Source organism: Oryctolagus cuniculus, chromosome 16 (genome assembly GCF_964237555.1).
Source record: "Oryctolagus cuniculus chromosome 16, mOryCun1.1, whole genome shotgun sequence".
Taxonomy (NCBI): Eukaryota; Metazoa; Chordata; class Mammalia; order Lagomorpha; family Leporidae; genus Oryctolagus; species Oryctolagus cuniculus.
The window spans coordinates 4551696-4564996 of NC_091447.1; the positions used below are offsets into that span (position 1 = coordinate 4551696).

At 43.4% G+C, this 13301-nt stretch overlaps 1 long non-coding RNA gene across 1 annotated transcript in view; it reads right to left on the minus strand.

The window, feature by feature from the left end:
- Window positions 1–1660: 1660 nt before the first annotated feature.
- Window positions 1661–13301, minus strand: part of LOC127487775 (uncharacterized) — a 66905-nt gene continuing 55264 nt past the window's right edge. Inside the window, exons 7-8 of the long non-coding RNA XR_011383041.1 lie at window positions 13180–13299; window positions 1661–5646 (exon numbers count right to left, since the gene is read on the minus strand). This is a non-coding gene — a long non-coding RNA (uncharacterized lncRNA). The remainder of the gene's footprint in view (window positions 5647–13179; window positions 13300–13301) is intronic.

Genomic DNA, 13301 nt, shown 5'->3' on the forward strand with positions numbered 1-13301 from the left:
CCAGGAAGAAGCACCTGGCTCCTGGCTTTGGATTGGCGCAGTGCTGGCTGTAGCGGCCATTTGGGGGGTGAATCAATGGAAGGAAGACCTTTCTCTCTGTCTTTTTCTCACTGTCTATAACTCTACCTGCCAAATAAATAATAAAGAAAAAATTGAACATCAACAAAACAAGATACCAGTACATACCTATTAGAAATTTTTTAATTCAAAGAACTGAATAGCAAATGCTGGCAAGAACGTGGAATAACAGGAACTGTCATTTATTCCTGGTAGGGGTGCAAAAATGGCACAGCCACTTTGAAAGACAATCTGGTAGTTTCTTATAAACCTAAAATCTTACCATATATCATGCTCCTAGATATGCCCCCTTTTGACTTAAAATTTTATACTAATGCAAAAACCTGCATAGACATAGTTATGTTAATTTATTTCATAATCTTCAAAAATTGGAAGCCACCAAGTTGTCCCTCAGTGGACAAGTGGATAAGCAGGCTGTGGTACATCCATACACTGGAGAATGATCCATCAATACACAGAAACGTACTATGCAGAGGAAAGTCATGTGGTGCCGCTAGTTAAGCTCCTGTTTGTGATGTCTGCATCCCATATCAGAGTCCTGAGTCAAATCCTGGCTATTCCATTTCCTTTCCAGCTTTCTGCGAGTATGGCTGGCAAGATGACCAAAGCACTTGGGCCCCATCCACTTACCTGGAGTTCCTGGCTATGTGCTTCAACCTGGCCCAACCCTGGTTGTACTGTATGGGACACACTGAAGCTATAGTAATAGCTAATTAAGGCTTTTTTTTAATTTAGGGAGTAGATATTTAGTCTAGTTATTAGGTGCTGTGGCATAATGGGTTAAGTTGTGACTTGCAATGGTGGTATTCCATATCAGAGGACAGGTTTTAGGCCTGGCTGCTCTGCTTCCAATTCAGCTCCCTGCCACTGTGCCTGGAAAAGCAGCAGAAGGTTGCCCAAGTGTTTGGGTTCCTGCCACCCATGTGGGAGACCTGGATGTTGCTGGAATTTGGGGTGTAAATTAGCAGATGGGACATCTCCATCAGTCTGTCTATCTGTCTGTTTATCTCTGTGTGTTCGTCTGTTTTCTCTCTCTATCTCTCTGCCCTCAAATAAATTTTGAATTTTGAAATAAGGAAAATATATCTTAAGATATAAAACAGGCTATATATGAACTAAATGTGGGCCATAATCTTCAATATTAATAGATCACTTGCAGCTGTGGTTCAAAGGTAAGTTTAATAAATTTACAGGATAAGATATCCCATCATTTCAGCATTTTCAAAGATGATATCCAGAATATTAATACATATTCCATGTTTATTTTTTAAAAAGATTTTATTTATTTATTTGAGAGGGAGAGACAAGAGAGAAAGATCTTCTATCTGCTGGTTCACACCCCAAATAACCACAAGAGCTGGGGCTGGGCCAATATAAAGCCAGAAACCAAAATCCAAGAACTTCTCCTGGGTCTCCCATGCAGGTGCACTTGGGCCATCCTCTACTGTCTTTGCAGGCTATAGCAGAGAACTACATTGGAAGTGGAGAAGCTGGGACTCGAACCAGTGCCCATGTGGGATCCTAACACTGCAGGCTGCATCTGTGCCTGCTATGCCACAGAGCCAGGGCCCTCCAAGCTTACTTTTTAAAGCTAACCTTTCATGCTGTTGTTTTATAATAAGTCAATGGGCAGTTTTAACAACTATGACAATTAAGTACCAATTCCATGTCAATATGACACTAGTTCCTAGGGAAATCTGTCAGCTTCCTCTTGGCAGGTTGGTAACAATGGACTATTTTTTTCAGATAGGACACCCACCCTGGAGCTGCCTCTACTCAGTGCTTCTGGCAAACTATCCTGGCTGGACATACAGAATGCCTTATCCACCATTATGGTTTCCACCCGGCATTTTCCCAGGTGAATGTTCATTTTTTACTTTCCCTCTCAGAGTTACATAATTATTGAGTGCATGCATGTTTTCATCAAGTACAGAACTAAGGATTCAAATAAAATTAAGTAAGACTTCTATCCCTGAAGAGGTTACAGTCAGGCTAGGATAAACACATATAAATACAGAATGGTGTTTGGGCCCCCTTGAGATTACACTGCAATCAAATTAGTATAAATAGAAAAGACTCTTCATTTAGGGTTTGCTATGGCAAAGGAGTCAGTTGATTTCACTGGAATTTGCACAACACTCAAAGGCAAGGAGAGCAGTATAAACAATTTACAGTAAAAAAAAAAAAAAAAAAAGGAAGCATCGGGTGTACCCTGATTGTGGATTGTGGCACAGGGAAGCTGGAGGCAGGTTAGCCAGAAGTGAGCATGCTATGTAATTGGTGAAGGGGGCATATCTGTCTCCTCTAGTTCATTCTAAGGTGGAAATAGGGGGAAAATAAGGGAATCTAAGTTACTGATTAAGTCTTGAGTAGCTGGGCTGCAGATGTTGCAGTTTGATTCACTGTGCTGGTGGCTCCAGTCCGGAAGCTGGTGGCTTCTGTTCTTCTATGTGGCCTGACCATTGTCTGTTTCTGTGTTCAGACTCTGTTGTATCGAAACAGGTAGAGAATGACTGATGCAGGATATTTACATCCCTCACAACAGTCAGGAGAACATTTTGTGACACTGGGAGTGTGCGAATGAGTCCACATCCGCAGGATCCACGGCTTCACCATGTGCCTGCCTCACCAGCAGGGCATCCAGGGCAGTGGCGTGGTGAAGTCCAGTTACGGGGTCAGGTTATGAACACTACTCACTGAGATCATGTAAGAACCCAACAGATGGCATACAAGCTCAGTCTGCAACAGCTGATGAGCATTCGCATCTGAGAACCCAGGAATGATTTAGGATTCGTTCTTCTCCCCATTGTTCCAGGGATCCCAAAGCAGAATTTGCATTTCTTGAAAAAATTGGCATGAGCTAAATTAGAAGTCTGACTGCTTCAACTTTGTATGTAGAGAATTACACACAGAAGGTAAGTTCTTCCGCTTCTTTCCCTTAGGAGTCAACTCTTGAAATGCAGCGTATGTGGCTACCAGAGAGCGCTGTCTGGGAGAAGTAGCAATGAGTGCCACTTGGTACCATCTTCACGCCAAGTCTCCGTCCCTTCAGCTTCCTTCTGCTGTCTTTCCCTGCAGCACCCTATGATTGCCTTCCTGACAAAGCGGCAATGCACACACCAGGGGCTCTGCATTCTGTGGATCCCACCCTAACAGAGTACAGTCTCAAACATAACTGCTAGGTTTTCACTTTACGGAATGCAATTCAGAGAATTAGGATACTTGAACACACATTAGATTTAGGACCAAAGGATCATTTGTACAGTTGGACTTGAGGACTAATTTAGAATTATCAAAGAAAATACAAGTGAAAAATATATTTTTTAAAAGATTTATCTATTTATTTGAAAGGCAGAGGTACAGAAAGGCAGAGAGAGAGAGAAGTGCTCCATCCACTGTTCCACTCCCCAAATGACCACAACAGCTGGGGCTGCGCCAATCTGAAGCCTGAAGCCAGGAGCCAGGAGCTTCTTCCAGGTTTCCCACACAGGTGCAGGGGCCCAAGGACTTGGGCCACCATCCACCGCTGTCCCAGACCATAGAAGAGAGCTGAATCAGAAGTGGAGCAGCCAGGGCTTGAACCAGTGCCCATACAGGCTGCCGGCACTGCAGGCATTGGCTTTACCTGCTACATCACAGTGCTGGCCCCCAAAATTCAGCTTTTTACTAAGATTTATTTTATTTATTTAGAAAGGCAAAGTGACACAGAGACAGAGAGAGAAACAGAGAGAGAGAAAGTGAACGAGCCAGGAGCCAGGAACTCCATGTACGTCTTCTACATCAGTGGCAGGGACCAAAGTACTCGGGCCATCTTCTGCTGCCTTCTCAGGCACATGGGCATGGAGCTGGGTGGGGAACAGAGCATTCAGGACTCAAACCAGAGCTCTGATATGAAATGCCAGTGTCACAGGTGGCAGCTTAGTCCACTGTGCCACATCGCTGACCCCTGAATGAGGAACCTGTATACATACATGGAGCTGGAATGTGATCAGAGTTATATATAAAATAGGGGTAGAATCAACAGGGCATGGATTTTAACTGAAACATGTAGCATGGATTGTCTAGGGAGAGCGAGTGGGGCCATATGACAAGCAAAACCATGAGCAGCCCTGGAGAGGATGACAAGAATTACTCAAGATGAAGAAAATGAAATTGTGTAGAGGCCGGCTCCGTGGCTTAATAGGCTAATCTTCCACCTGTGGCGCCAGCACACCGGGTTCTAGCCCGGGTCGGAGCGCCGGATTCTGTCCTGGTTGCCCCTCTTCCAGTCCAGCTCTCTGCTGTGGCCCGGGAGTGCAGTGGAGCATGGCCCAAGTCCTTGGGCCCTGAACCCCATGGGAGACCAGGAGAAGCACCTGGCTCCTGCCTTCAGATCAGCGTGGTGCGCCAGCCGCAGGCCATTGGAGGGTGAACCAACGGCAAAGGAAGACCTTTCTCTCTGTCTCTCTCTCTCTCTGACTGTCCACTCTGCCTGTCAAAAAAAAAAAAAATTGTAGAAGCAAAGAAGCAGCTGAGGTGGGACACAAAACAGCAGAGTCAGGGAGTGTGGAGGTGAAGTTCAGGTAATAGTTTGCTTCTGACGCCATAGCCCATAGCAAGCATAGTAAGGTCAAGGATAATAAATGCCCAAATGCAGCTGGTTGATGTAGGATTGTGACTATTAGTGCTGGCACTGGGGAGAGGGGTGTTGGAGAAGCAATCACTTGCAGTAAGGGGACAATGGGACAGCAGAGAAGTTGGGGATTAGGATACGTTACAGAGATCAGAAAAAGCACAGCGTGTCCTATAGACGTCTCACAGTTGGTGACGTTAAAATATACAAATAAGATTGAGTCAGATGCCACACATCCACATGAATTTTGTCTAAGAAGACACTTTGCATTATCAGTAAACGTCTCATAGTGTGGGGTATGGAGAGAGCTGTGTCCACCTTGGTAAACATCTAATGCAGTAATTTCTACAATAGCTGTCGTCACTAGACTCCATGGAGTAACTGAGAAAATGTCCCCTCCTCTCCGCCTCTCTCTCTCCCTCTGTGGTACTGGAGCAAACAGTATTAGATAAATTAGAATTTATCTAATTCTCAAAGAGATCCCAAATCCCCAAAAGATAAATAGCCACATATGGAGGGTATATTCCAGAAGTTCTGCTTGCAGGAGATTCATTGCTTTTAGAAATGTTTTAAATTGCTGAACAAAAATGCAAGACTGTAATTATGATCTCAAGTATGCTCGTGTAGAGCTGAAGTGTGGGAAATCATGCAGACCCGGATAGCAGCGAGATAATTACAAGCAGCATGCAGAATATAATTGTGGGTGCAAATGCCAAGAACTAAGAGAAGCATGAACAAATAATGGATCTGAAAAAAGAAATTAATTTAAGGGAATCAAAGTGCTGGAAGGAGCAGGTGGGAAAGAGGGTTTAGGTTTCCCTGGAATGGTTACAGAATGTTGGTAAATCTTCAGTCTGCTGAATTATTAATTATATTTGGAAAATGAGGATATCAAATATTGATAAAAAGAGTATTTCCTTGGGCAGGAGTGATCCATATCTTCCTCAAGGTATCTCCTGTGGTTAACATAAAAAGAAGCAAAAAGTGATAATTTGAGAAGTACCATAACAAGAAATATAATAATATGATATTTTATATAATTAATAGGTCCATAATCTCCATTGTTAGGTCACCTTTCTTATATTAAACTCAGGTTTGTAAATGTTACCAAATATAACATGCTGCCACTTTTTAGATGTGATTTTCCTCTTTTATTCTATTTTCATAAATACTCAATGTGGGCTATGCATTACTAGGAAATTCAAAAAGAGTCTGGGTCTATATGTGATTCTAGACTCTGTCTTATCATTTTTCATTCATGTATTTAGCTCAACTGAGCTAGACTATAGTTCCTAAAATAAGAGTTCAACTCAAACACAGGCTATTAAGTCTGCTGCTTATATCTTCTCAGCTATTTATCAGTTCGATCCTAAATGCTTCCCACTTTTTCATCAAACAAACGCTTTCCAACATAGTCCAAGTTTTGCATGGTATTTTTTTTTAACTTTTTTGCCTCCTCTTCATGTCTCTTGTTACTGAAGTTGGAGTTTTCCTGTTGAGCCCTGAACCCTAATTTTCCCTTCTACCATGAGCGTCAAGGTTAGTGAGCATTTCCATGGTACCAGCTACCTTGAAGTGAATTGTGCTGCTATTTTTTTCTTTCCATTTTTCTATATGGCAGCCCAAGCACCAGCCAGGGCAGATTCTAATGGTTATGTAGGCCATCATGGCTGGAAAAAATAATCACAATAAAGCTAAGCTCAAGAGCTTTACAATCTGAAAGCCATCCCTTCTCATCTCATCAACTCTTACACAGCTCCTAGCCCTGTGTTGAGTTTCCCGAGATCTCCATTTGGTACTCCTGGCATTGAACATTTATAATGAAGTGGGCCCAGATGTGGTCAGGGTTAGCTGACTATGGCTTCTCAGGCTCGAGTGTGATGCTAACCTCTCATCTTCTCAGCCAGGTACTCATTGCAGCCAGGTACTGAGTGCATCCAGGTGCAGAATGCATTGGAGGTTACAGTCCTTCAAGGGTCCCCTGTCTGTTGCAGTTTGGAAAAAGCAGATGAACTTCCAGATCCCCAGCCAGAACACAGCACGTTGGTCTCACACCTGGTGAGACAGGAAACTTGGTGGCTTATGAGGCCATGAGCACACATGCATTAAGTTCTAGGATGGGGCCGGCCTAGTGTCTATGAGGCTCCACAACTCCCCAGAAACTGAATAAAAATACCATGGCATTTACAGAGGCTGCAGGAAAAAGGAAAGCACTTTATATTTAATGGAGCTTTTCTTTTCTTTCTTTCTTTTTTTTTTTTTTTTTTTTGAATAAGAAAACTTGCAATTTCATTGAACACCAGGAACCACGAATTATGCAACTGACTGTGGGCAGGGCTGCTAGATTTCAACCATGGTTTTACACTGAATAGTTTTTCTTGTTTATCAGGCAGTACAGTGAGGGTCAGGAGTTATCTAAGCATTTAATACTTTCTGTCTTCCTCACTCCATCTAAAGTGTGTAAAAGCAACTCTGGAGAAGGACAGGCAGCAGTGGCAGGGCACCATGCAAGGAGAGAGCTGTAGGTGTTCTGCCATGGACTTGACCTGTTTGGCCAATATTTGAGGACATTGTAAGGGTGAGGGTGGAAATCCAATGGCAGCATCTAGACAGACTCATAATGTTAAGTCATGGGTGGATTCTAATCATCTTGGTGAGGTTGCCCTGCTCTGCAGGGAGGTTTCTTTGATCACTGGCTACCATAGGAAAAGTACATAGAGGCTGTCTGAAAGGAGGTAGTGGGCACCATGGGCAGTTTGCATCAATCTAGGGCTACCTGGGGAAGTCTGTGGAGAGTCTAGGAATGGAAAAAAATCATCATTCATTGTATTTCGTGATACTGTTGAAATTTTAGGTCATCATTTGGGGCTGAATCTTTTTTTTTTTTTTTTGACAGGCAGAGTGGACAGTGAGAGAGAGACAGGGAGAAAGGTCTTCCTCTACCATTGGTTCACCGTCCAATGGCCTCTGTGGCCGGCATGCTGCGGTTGGCGCACCGCGCTGATCTGAAGGCAGGAGCCAGGTGCTTCTCCTGGTCTCCCATAGGGTGCAGGGCCCAAGGACTTGGGCCATGCTCCACTGCACTCCCGGGCCACAGCAGAAAGCTGGACTGGAAGAGGAGCAACTGGGAAAGAATCTGGCGCCCCGACTGGTACTAGAACCCGGTGTGCTGGCACCGCAGGCAGAGGATTAGCCTAGTGAACCATGGCGCCGGCCTGGGGCTGAATCTTTACATCTGCTGTGGCAAACAATTACAGAAATGAGAAAGAAATTTATGCTTGAGTTCTTTGGGCTTGTAGATTAGGGCACTGTAAAATACCTTCTCTAAGACCTTTTTCCTTCTCTCCATTCCTTCCTCCCTCCTTCTTGTTTTCCTTCCTTCTTCCCTCCCTCCATCCTTCTTCCTTTTTGTCTATAATAGTGATTTGAAATGTGTACCTTGAGAGGAAAGGATTTGTGTTACATTCATTGTATGTTGCCCAGCATGGAGCAAGGAGCTTGGTGTTGAAATCTACCAAATGTCTGATGGTCTCCAGGGCTTGGAGGGTTTTGTTTGTTTCAAGGGAAGAAGCTGTTGACTTCTTGGCCTCCTCCCTGATCTGCTTACAGATTGAATTTATCTTTCTCCATCTCTCTGTCCTAAGACAGGTTTGGGTAACCATGCTTTTATTTAAGCAATACGGGAAAACATTCTATACAGTTTGAATAAAACTATTTTCTTCTAATAGTTTATATTTGTTTTTGAATGATTTCTATTTTAGATCCCAGTTAGAATTGGGGGATTTTAATATTTTAAGACTCTATGGGGCAGATGTGGTATCATAACTGATAAAGCTGCCGCCTGCAATGCTGGCATCCATAATAGGCACCGGTTCCTGGCCTGGCTGTTCCTCTTCTGCTCCAGCTGCCTGCTAATGGCCTGGAAAAGCAGTGGAAGATGGTCCAACTGTTTGGGCCCCTGCCATCACATGGGAGGCCTGGAAGAAGTTCTTGGCTTCATTCCAGGCCTTTGCGTCCCTCTGGGGAGTGAACCAGTGGATAGAAAATCTCTCTCCTCCCACTCTCCCTCCCTCTTCCTCTTTCTTTGTAACTCTGGCTTTCTAATAAATAAATAAATAAATCTTTTTTAAAAAAAGCTCTATAGATAATAAGCCTCTAAGATATTTGTTGAGTTTAAATACACAAAAAGTTTCATGCTAAATCCAAATTGCATAGGAGATATCAAATTAAATTCATATTATTGAAGAAAGGGAGACAGCAGTTTTAAGATACCTAATGTTGTTACAGGCTATTGAATAGGCGTTAATAGATAAAATAACTGGTTTGCTTAACTGGTCTATTTTAATAAGATACAATGTGATGAGTCCATATAGGTAAAGTTTTTCCTTTTTAGTAATTACAGCTTGTTAGATTGGGGAGCCCATAACAAGTCTGTCTCAGTCCCTAAATATTTATTAGCCTATTATTTAGCCTTAAACACTTACTACTGGGAAAGTACAACAGCTTTACTGTAGGATTGGTTTTGTAAAAGTGTACATGGCTTGAGTACATACACAATGCAAGATTTTGATAGAAGAATGAAAGCCCTAAGCAGATGGAATTTTAGCCCAAAATTGGAGACAGGATAGAGAGACTTGCAAAAGTGACTGAAGATGAACTGCCTATCTCATAATTCCTTCCCTATTCCCTCCCCTCCATCCCTCAGCCATAAAGTCAAGTGACAAGGCTTTCATGGAGTAGCCATTCTCAGCCTCATGAGATGAAATATTATAACCCGCCAGGGGCCCTCTAACTGGTATAATCACTGCATGGCACACTTTATGAGGCAAATCCTCTAATCCCCCTCAGAAGGGCTCCATGAAATGATATAACCAACAAGCCAGTTTTCAGATTCGTGGCCTTTTTCTTTTTAATTAAAAATGTCTTGCGGAGTGTGGTTTTGGAAGCCTCCTTTTCAATTAAGAAGTACAAATATTGCTTTATCGGGTTATGAATGACTTTAATATCCCAGGAAGCAGTGGTGCTTTCAGACCCAAAGGCTGCATAAGAACCTCTGACTCTCTTGTCTAATATCAGGATTCCCAGAATGTGCCTCAGGATGACTCGCTTCTCTGAGGAGCTGCAGCAGTGAGGTCAATTCAACAGAGGTCTTTGGGACCCACTGTTTGCTTTCCCTGCAGGTCTAGGGTTCTCACTCTGTGACCTGCGAATATGCCTCAGCGAGTCAGAAAATGCTGGGAGAGCGTGCAATGTTTGGGGTGTACATGCCTGTGCTTAGGGTGGCTGCACAGATTTCAACAGCCACTTACAGTGATTCATAACTAAGACATGGACAAGTACTACGGTGAGGGTATGTCTCACCCTTAGCATTATTGACATTTGGGGCCAGATGCATTTCTGTGGTGGGCATTGTTCTATGCATGGTAAGAATGGAGGAGGTTGAGTAGCATCCACAACCTCTAACAATCAAGTATCAGTTGCAAATCCCCCAGACCCACCGGGTTTAGCCACCAGAAGTCTCTGCATGTAGTCACATATCCCCCAGGGGAGCCATCCGAAGCTGAGAATCACTGCATTTCACTACAGATATTACATAGAGATGTTTATGCTTAGCTAGCCTATGAAACTTTACTCTGTTCTTACCACATCTGGTCTCACATAATTCCAATAGGCAGCTGTATTTATCTTTAAAACAAGTGTAGCAAAAAGGCAACATTTTATTGTCTTCTGCCTCAGGGTAGAAAGAAGGGAAATATAATCGTAGCTCCTGCCCAGTTGAGCCATGGATTATGAAGTAGTCAATTCTGAGACCAAAGACGTGGATTTGGGGGGCCAGTGTTGCGGCACAGTAGGCTAAGCCACCACTTGCAATGCAGACATACTGTATCAGAGTGCCTGAGACCCACCTCCTCTGCTTTCCATCCAGCTCTCTGCTATGAACATAGGAAGGCAGGGGAAGATGTCCCAAGTGGTTGGGCCCCTGCAACCCATGTGGGTGACTAGGATGAAGTTCCTGGTTTCAGGCCTGACTTGACTGTTGGGGTATGCGCAAGAAGATGGAAAATCTCTCTTTTAGTTTCTCCATCTTTGTTGTTTTGTCTTTCAACTAAACACATTAGCTAAATAGATAAGTAAATCTATTTTTAAAATCTTGGATTTCTGTCTTAGACACTATTTTTAGTTACGTGATACTGAACATGTCCTGCTGGGGCTTCAATATACTCAATGATGGGAGGTTATTAATATTAACTAAGCCCATCTCATAGGATGTTTGAGCTTCAAATAATATTACAGATATGAAAAGATTCTGTGACCTGCAGAGGGCCATTAAAATAGAGAGTGGTAGAGAAAGTGAACTGTGTTTGTTCTCTCAGTACACATTCATGGTGGGACCCTAAAGCAGAACGAACTCTTTCCAATGTGCCCAAAATTATCTGTGATTCATTTTACCTCATCTTTTTGAATTTCCTAGTTGGAAAAGCTTTGGAACACTGATTTGTATTACTGCAGTATTACAATCTATGATTTACAAATAAGCCAGATCACACATTGGCAGAATACATTCAAAGGTGTTTTAGCAACAGAATCTTGAGAAAAATTCTGAAGACTTCATTCTGGGGAGGCACGCTCTGGGGAGCAGCATGAGCCTGTGGCTCTGGAACACTTTTTTCTTTATGTGACTGCAAAGTATTGCATTAGCTGCTTAGGGATTAAATGGGAAGTTCTTGTGCTAACTGATCATCAAGTTCCCTGCAGGTTTTCAAAATGTGGCTGTCCATGCCCAGTGGCAGAGAGGCTAAATCAAAATTCTAGAATTTCCATGGCACCCAGCATCTGGGTTTGGAGAGCAGGATGCTGAAATGCAATCTGTTGAAAGTTGACCTTCACCCTGTGCAGTTAGTGAGCAAGCTTCTAATGAATGTCTTTAGCAATTTTGCAAGTACAGGACCAGGTAAACCTAAGACTTACAGAGCAAAGAGATGCATATACGAAATGAGAAGGAAAATATTTTTTGTAGGCTGTTTCTGGAACACTCTAATGTTAGCTCTTTCTCTTTGTGTTTAACTTCAATCTCTTTGCTGTAAAGAATGAACATCTTTTCTCATTGTTGCCCCTAACCTTTAAATTTCTAAATATTAGAGAACTATTACAAAGTACTATGCATTGTAGTTTGTATCTCATTACTCTTTGTAGTTTTTATCTTTGCCAAGAGGAACCATTTCTAGGTACTGCCAGTGTTTTATGGCATGTCTCGTTCATAAGATATCAGGAATCAAGCTTAATGAAAGGAAACTGGATGGCTACCCTGGGAACCCAGCAGAAACACGTCATTCTTCAATGTTTGCAGAGACTGATCAGAAGCGTTCCTGAAAAGCTGACTCTCTTCTCTCAATCTCCCTTCCCTTCTCATTTGCAGAATAGACCCTGCATCTTCTTTGGAGCCTCACAGGCTCTCTGTGATTGAGTGGCTATGGAACCTGCTGTCACTCAGCCTCTGCCTCTGCGAATAGATGAGCAGTGTCGCCTTCTACACAACAGGCAGCTCACGGAGTAGGGAGGGGCTGGGGGGAGCCACGGAAGGCAGTATCCTCTAGAAGTCTCAACAGAACAAACCCCTCTGACAACAGTGCCCTTCTGCTTGTGCCACATAGTCTGTGGTGCCCCTCCATGGCAACCCCAGCAAACTAGTGCAGAGGGTGCCAAACGGTCATAAGGCATTTCAGACAGCTGAGCATGGGATAAGACTCAGGAAGCACTGCGCCCATGCTAAGTATGTTCATGTATTGCATTGCTTCCCCTTGGTTTTTGCTGTGTGTTTAAGATTCGTTCAATAAGCTATGTGGTTCCAGCACTTCAGTTTGTTCTCTAAGCCTTTCCATTGGACAACATCTGAATTAGCTTGTCTGGGAGGGCAACTACATGTTTTCTACCTCTTTTTAAAGGACTTATATATTTGTTTGAAAGGCAGAGTTACAAAGAGGCAGAGGCAGAGAGAAAGAGAGCGAGAGAGAGAGGTCTTCCAACTGCTGGTTCACTCCCCAATTGGCCGTAATGGCTGGAGCTGCACCAATCTGAAGCCAGGAGCCAAGAGCTTCTTCCAGGTCTCCCACATGGTGCAGGGGCCCAAGGAATTGGGCCATCTTCTACTGCTTTCCCAGGCCATAGCAGAGAGCTGGATCGGAAGTGGAGCAGCCACGATTCGAACTGGCACCCATATGAGATGCTGGCAGTGCAGGCAGTGGCTTTAGCTGCTATGCCAGAGCCAGCCCCAAGATATGGATCTTTATAAAAGCCAAAAGTTCTCTCTGCATTCAAATTTGGGTATAATAGAAAACAGTTCTAAGATGTAAGCATCATTAACTTGATTCTAGGAAAATTGATGCCTGGTAATGTAATTGGTATTTCTTACTGTCACCTTTTACTCATTTCTATTTCTATGTTGTGACTTTAAGAGATATTAAAGGAGACTGAAAACATTAAATCCTTACCGTTTTGGGGCCGGCGCTGTGGCGCAGTGGTTTACTTCCCTGGCCTGAAGCGCCGGCATCCCTATGGGGGCTGGTTCGAGTCCCGGCTGCTCCACTTCCGATCCAGCTCTCTGCTATGGCCT